This window comes from Otolemur garnettii, unplaced genomic scaffold, assembly GCF_000181295.1.
Source record: "Otolemur garnettii isolate 467f Iridium unplaced genomic scaffold, OtoGar3 scaffold00075, whole genome shotgun sequence".
Taxonomy (NCBI): Eukaryota; Metazoa; Chordata; class Mammalia; order Primates; family Galagidae; genus Otolemur; species Otolemur garnettii.
The window spans coordinates 8,228,065-8,234,932 of record NW_003852470.1 but is presented as its reverse complement, the minus strand read 5'-3'; the positions used below and the strand labels follow the sequence as shown (position 1 = coordinate 8,234,932).

At 44.2% G+C, this 6,868-nt stretch overlaps 1 pseudogene; it reads left to right on the top strand.

The window, feature by feature from the left end:
• The first annotated feature begins 1,035 nt into the window (after positions 1 to 1,035).
• LOC100965956 lies at positions 1,036 to 4,275 on the top strand (annotated as a pseudogene).
• The last annotated feature ends 2,593 nt before the right edge of the window (positions 4,276 to 6,868 follow it).

Below are 6,868 nucleotides of genomic sequence, written 5' to 3'. Positions count from 1 at the left end.
TGTTTGAGGAACTGCCAGACAGGCCTTCTCTCTTTTCTGCTGTACTTGAACCAGAGGCCGTTTTGAGTCTGGAGCTGCTGGCAGCTCCCTTGCCAACACACAGAGCCTAAGAAATAAACCAACGCAGGGGTGGAAAGTGTTGAAAGAGAGACACCAAACCCTGATGACATCGGATCAATCACTGCCTAGACATTCCAGTGATCTAAATCAACATATGCCTCCTTCATTTATTTCATAATTCACTCATACACATTTGTTTAAGCCAGTGTGAGCTGGGTTTTCTGGTACTTAAAATCAAAAGAGTTAACTGAGTCAGCCTGATCAGTCTTCCACTGAGTCAGACTTTAACTGCCCGTGCCGACTGAGCATCCAGCCCTGGACCCTGTTTCACATTGGTTTTGATCCCAAACAGAACCTCTATTGGGTGCCCAGTCTCTGCTCAGCAAATGCAGGAGTGACTATGAAGTCACCAAGCTGGGGGAAGAGGGATCAGCAGCCTGTTCAGCTCAGCCAGAACAGGTCCAGCCCTTTCCTTCCCATCACTCCCAGGTGGATTTGCAGGGAGCAACATGGCCCTTCCCCTCTGTGTCATGCATTTGACATTGACCTCTCTTCTGCCTGCATGAGACCTCGTTTCCCATTCATCAAGGCAGCTCATCATTTCTCTGCACTCTCCACAGCCACAGAAAGTGGCCCAGACCACTCTCTAGCTGTCTCTAGAGATCCCAGTTCCCCTTTGTGGGCTCCATGACTTTGCCCAGATGGAATTCACAGATAAGTTTCCAGAACTATTCAGGCAAGTCTGCTAAAAGATGACTGGGAGAGGTTCCATTTGAGCTGGAACAACAGCCAATATTCAGGGTTGCCATGGGCACTGTTTCCATCTCTCCTTATACACAGAGTCAGGCTGAGCAGCCAGGAGAAACACAGGCAGAGCCTTGCCAAGCAATTCTGTCTGCCCCTTACAGTGACTCATTTTGGTTATAGAAAGGCAGGACATTGCCTCTGCCTGGGATTTAGGCTGGAAACACCCCCATGCAGGTCTGTACCCAGTCCCCTAATGGTGGCATGGGGGGGGGGGGAAGGTCAGAGGAGAGAGGTGCAAACATTTCCGCAAAAGGGCACAGTGACAAGTCGGGAAGGATACATTTAGGCAGCACTGACCCCTCCAAGCTGGTGAACCTCCATGAGTCGTGGCGAGTAGGTTTGCTTCACCAGCTGGAAAGCCCCAGAGTATAGACTCTACCTGATCGGGGCCATAGAGAACAAGCTGGAAGAGTCTCACAAGACTGGGATGTGCCAGCACATTTCACTTCATGCTCCCAGTCTGCAATGAATGTTGGCAAGTGCTGCCTTGGGTTAATTAAACTTATTAATAAGATGTGGCAGTAGGAGTGCCAATTCCTCCCCACATTTGAGATATTCCCTAGGGTGCTAAAGAGGGGAACCAGCCAACCATAGCAGTGCTCCCTAAGCTAATCATGCCGAGGTCTCATAACAGAAGGGTCTGACTATCTGAGCTCCTGGAGGATAAGGACCAAGTCACACTCATCTCATGTTCTGGCACCTTGCGGAGCTGGGCTTACAGTTGACTCTTAGGGAGTGAGTATAAAATCCTTCCCTACAAAGAAAGGGAAAGGTCTTGCAAAGAAAGTGCCCCCCCTCCATCTTCCTATTAGACCATTAAACACAGAGAGAAAGAAGTCCAGAGATTGAGGCCAAATGATCCTTTAATTGTCCCCAACATCTTTCGGGGAATCAAATGAGCCCACCTTGCATGGGCCCTCTTCTCTTCCCTCCCCCCATGTCATATCCTTCTCTCTCCCTCTGCCGCCTCCTAGAAGCCACCACTCTTTTCTCATCCCTGGACCTATTTGATCCTCAGTCCTCCTCAGCTTGCTCCATCCATATGACTGTGATGGGTGAGGGGGCAGAGAGCAAGTTGGAGTCCTGAGAGGTGAAACATAGGGGTCCCATCCGGTCCAGACTTGGGGAGAAGCACCTACCCATCCCTGCTCAGACTGGCTGCCCTTGACTCTGGACCTGTCCTTGAGTCCCATCTCTTTACTCCCCTGCTAGCCTAACCCTTGAAAGGCCAATTCTCCTTGCTCCTAGAAGTGACAAGGAAGCAGAAAAGGCCCATCCTTGTCAGGGGTCACATGGAGGCCCCAGGCACCTGTGATAACTACATATCAATGAACTCACCAAGGAAAGGGGAAGGAGCAGCAGAGGTTCTGGGAAAATGATGAACATACCAGCTCTTCAAAGAGAGCACAGCCCTGCCAACACCTTTATTTCAGACTTCTGGCCTCTAGAACTGAGAAAGAGTAAATTCCTGTTGGCTTAAGCCATTTGGTTTGTGGAAATGTGTTATGGTACCCTAAGAATTATACATCTTCCTCTACAAAATACCTAGAAATGCTAGATAAAATAAAACAGCATCCCTAGCTGGATGAGCTCACAATAAATTAAAAGCCAATTATTAAAAGGAGAAATAAAACCTGGAATGATGATGGTGTTACCACAACTACCTGGGAACACTGTTTATCTTTTTAACAAAGGGGCTAAAGTTTTAAGAACCATCCAGGAGGCTCGGCGCCTATAGCTCAACCGGCTAAGGCGCCAGCCACGTACACCTAAGGTGGCGGGTTAAATCCCTAGCCTGGACCGGCCAAACAACAATGACGGCTGCAACCAAAAAAATAGCCAGGCGTTGTGGCAGGCGCCTGTGGTCCCAGCTACTTGGGAGGCGGAGGCAGGAGACTCACTTGAGCCCAGGAGTTGGAGGTTGCTGTGCGCTGTGATGCCACGGCACTCTACCCAGGGGGACAGCTTGAGGCTCTGTCTCAAAAAAAAAAAAAAAACCATCCAGGGACAGAAATAAGACCTTCGTCTCACACTGAGGCCTACATAAGCCTCTACATACAGCCAGGACCCTCAAAAGGCCATTCTTCAATGAAGGAACAGACTGGAAAGAGAATCTTCCCACTGACAAAGAGAGATGACAAGTTTCTCTTAGTCTAAAATCTAAGCAGTAGGGAAGGAGGCAAGCCTACCCTCGGTTTTGGGATTGAAATTTATATGTACATTGCAGGAAACTGCTGGCCAAGAAATTATCATAAAGTGATACTTAGATAGTAATACTTAGGGGGCCTGAAAAAAGAAAATGCAAATTTTCTTAGCACAACACCTCATTTCAGGCCAACATGAGCTCACAATCCAAAATTACAAAATGCAAGAGAAAATACATGACGTGCAAGAATCAAGAGAAATGACACCCAGAAGAAGGAGACACTGAAAACTTCAGATAATAGAATTTTTAGACACCACACACAAACTAAGCATGCTTATAGTTGGGCATGGTGGTACATTCCTATAATCCCAGCTGCTTGAGAGGCTGAGGGATGGGAGAATCACTTGTGCTGACAAAGCCTACACAGACAGTGGAGGGGAGCCCATATTGGAAAAAAGAAATTTCCAAAACTGAATTAAGACATAGATACTCCTATTCAGGAAACTTAAATCCCTAGAAGAATAAGTGCAAAGAAAACCACATCTAGAGAAATATCAGAACTCCAAGTGAAGAAAAAATCTTAAAAGTTAGAGAAAAAGACAAGTTACCTGCAATTAAACTGATAATAAGCTTCTCAGTGGCAATGACAGAAATAAGAAGCCAGTGGAATATTTTCAAAATAGCAAGAGCAGCTTTTGGCTTTTAGCTTAGAAGAAGCCAAGGTGCAATTTTCTTCAGTCTTCCCAAATCTGGGTTCATCCAACATGAGCCGCCTCCACCATGCTGCCTAAGTTCAACCCCAAAGAGATCAAAGTCGTGTACCTGAGGTGCACCAGTGACGAAGTTGGTACCACATCTGCCCTGGCCCCCAAGATAGGCCCCCTGGGTTTGTCTCCAAAAAAGGTTGGTGATGATATCACCAAGGCAACCAGTGACTGGAAGGGTCTAAGGATTACAGTGAAACTGATTAATCAGAACAGATAGGCCTGGACTGAGGAGGTACCTTCTGCCTCTGCCCTCATCATCAAAGCCCTCAAGGAACCAGCAAGAGACAGAAAAACATTAAATACAACAGAAATGCCACTTTCGATGAGATTGTCAACATTGCCAGACAAATGCAGCACCAATCTTTAGCCAGAGAACTCTCTGGAACCATTAACGAGATCCTGGGAACAGCCCAGTCAGCGAGCTGCAATGTTGACGGCCACCAACCTCATGACATCATAAATGACATCAATAGTGGTACCATGGAGCCCAGCTAGTTAAAAAGCACAAAGGAAAATGTTTCAATAAAGGATCATTTGATTCAGCCCCCCCCAAAAAAACAAAATGGTAAGAGCAAATAAGTTTAAACTAGAAGAGAATGCATAACTAAGAGGTTATTCAAAGACCAGGACAAATAAAGATATTTTTCAAGCAAACAAAAATGTTTTTAACAAGGAGAGAATAAGAATGTTGGGAATTCCCATCCACTATATAGACCTAGAAACTGGACAAAATATAGGAAACTTTTCAGATATTGGAAAATAAGCATCATAGGGTATGATCTCTGGGAAGAAGGAAACAAATAAGGAGAACCTCAGCATTGCTCAGGCTTTATGCCTAGAGGTAATTTCTGGTCTGTGGGGCAAAGAGAAGAACCCAGAGATCTACAATTTCATAGAATTGAAGGGACAGAGATTGGTGTTCAGGGGGCTAAGAAAACTAGGATTTGTGATGGAGGAGGGAACATTACGGGGGGGAAATAGGAATCTGAACAGGGTGTCCACTTGAGTCTTGGGCTGAATGCAAACCCAAGCATGAATAGGATGATACCCACGGACAGGCAACAAGAAGAGAGCAAGTTCCCTTCAGACAGAGTGAGAAACATCATTCAACACACGGGGCGTTCAGCGGAGAATGAGGAAGGGTCATGATTAAGAACACGGGGCTCTTTAAAGACCAAATGTCCAAATTCTCTTTAGAATAAAGGATATTTGACACCTGCCTAAAAATCTTAAAAACAAACCTTAAAGGATCAAACTTAAGTAACTCAATTGCCTGTCTGAAACAGTTCAACACTACTTAAAGGAAGACACCAAAGCCCAGCCCTCTGAATAAAATTCACAAAGTCCATTATCCAATCAAAAATTATTACCAATACAAAGAAGCAGGAAAATGTGCTCCTAGACTGATAGAAAAACCAATCAATGGAAACAGACCCAGAAATAACAGAGAGGGTAGAGCTGAAAAAGACACGAAAGCTGCTATTGAAAAGGACTCAAATAACTCAAGTTTCCATCTTATGAAACTAGAAAAAAAGTGACAAGATAAACTCGACACAAGCAGAAGGCAAAAATCACAGAGATAGCAAAAATCAATGAAACCAAAAGCTTGTTCCTTGAAGAAAATCAATAAAATTGATAAACCTCTAGCAAGACAGACAATTGAAAAAAAGAAAATACACAAATTACCCATATCAGAAGTAAAAGAAGGGTAATGTTACAAACCCTACAGGCATTAAAAGGGCAAGAAAGAAATTCCAGGAGCAACTCTATGCATAACAATGAAACAGAACAATTCCTAAGAAAAAGAATTACTGAAATTCATCCAAGATGAAATAGTAGTCTGAATAGTCCTGTAACTATTACAGAGAATGAATATATAATTTTTTAAAACCTTGCAAAAAAAAGAAATGTCCAAGCACAGATGGTTTCACTAGTGAATTCTACAAAGCATCTGAAAAATAAATAACCCTAATTCCACACAATCACTTCCAGGAAATAGAAGCAGAAAGAACATTTCCCAACTCATGTTATGATGCCAGCAATACCCTGCAATAAAAACCAGAAAACAACAGTACAAGAAAAGAAACCTACAAACCGAAATCTCCCATGAACATACATGCAGAAGTCCTCAACAAAATAGCATCAAGTCAAACCTAGTAATATATATGAGGTTGAACAATGAAGTTCATGAACTCATCTTAGAAAAAGTGCTACGCACTGTTGTCTATCACTGTGGTCACCTTCAAAGTCCTGCCCTTGGGAAGCTAAGTGCTGACACCAGCACCTAGTCCACCCTTCAAAGCAATTTTGGAACGCTTTTTCTGGAATGACCATCAGAGCTGTTGTCGTACGAGGCCTGACAATAAGTTCAAAAACTCATCCTAGAAAAAGTGCCAGAGATCAGGGTGCCGGCATAAATAGGCCTTGGTGAGGGCTCCCTTTCCAGGCTGCTGACCTCTCCCTATATCCTCATGTGGTAGAAAGCAAGCAAGCTCTGGCATCTTCTTACAAGAAGCTTCACCCCTCGTGAATTGACCTAATCACCTCCCGAAGGTCCTACCTCCTAATGCCATCACATTGGAGGTTGGGATTTCAACATATGAATTTGGGGGGACACAAATCTTCAGTCTGTAAGGGACACAGACACACATAGAGGGAAGACCATGTGAAGATGCGGGGAGATTGTGGCCTTCTATACACCCAGGAGTGAGTCTGCACAGGAAAGCATCCTGTGGACACGTTGACCTTGGACTTCTAGCCTCCATAACTGAGTGGTTTAAGCCACCTAGTTCATAGAACTTTGTTATAGCAGCCCTGACAAACTAAGACAATGTCTGTTAATACAGAAAAAGCATTTGACAAAGTTTGGCATCCATTTACAACTTAAAAAAAAAAACTTAGCATACTACGAATAGAAGGAAAATTCTTTACCTTGATAAAGGGCAAACACACACACAAAAAAAAACACCTATTCTTAAAATCCTACTTAATGGTGAATTGTGCATGCTTTCCCCTCAAGTTAATAAGACTAAGATGCCGGCTCGGCGCCTATAGCTCAACCGGCTAAGGCGCCAGCCACGTACACCTA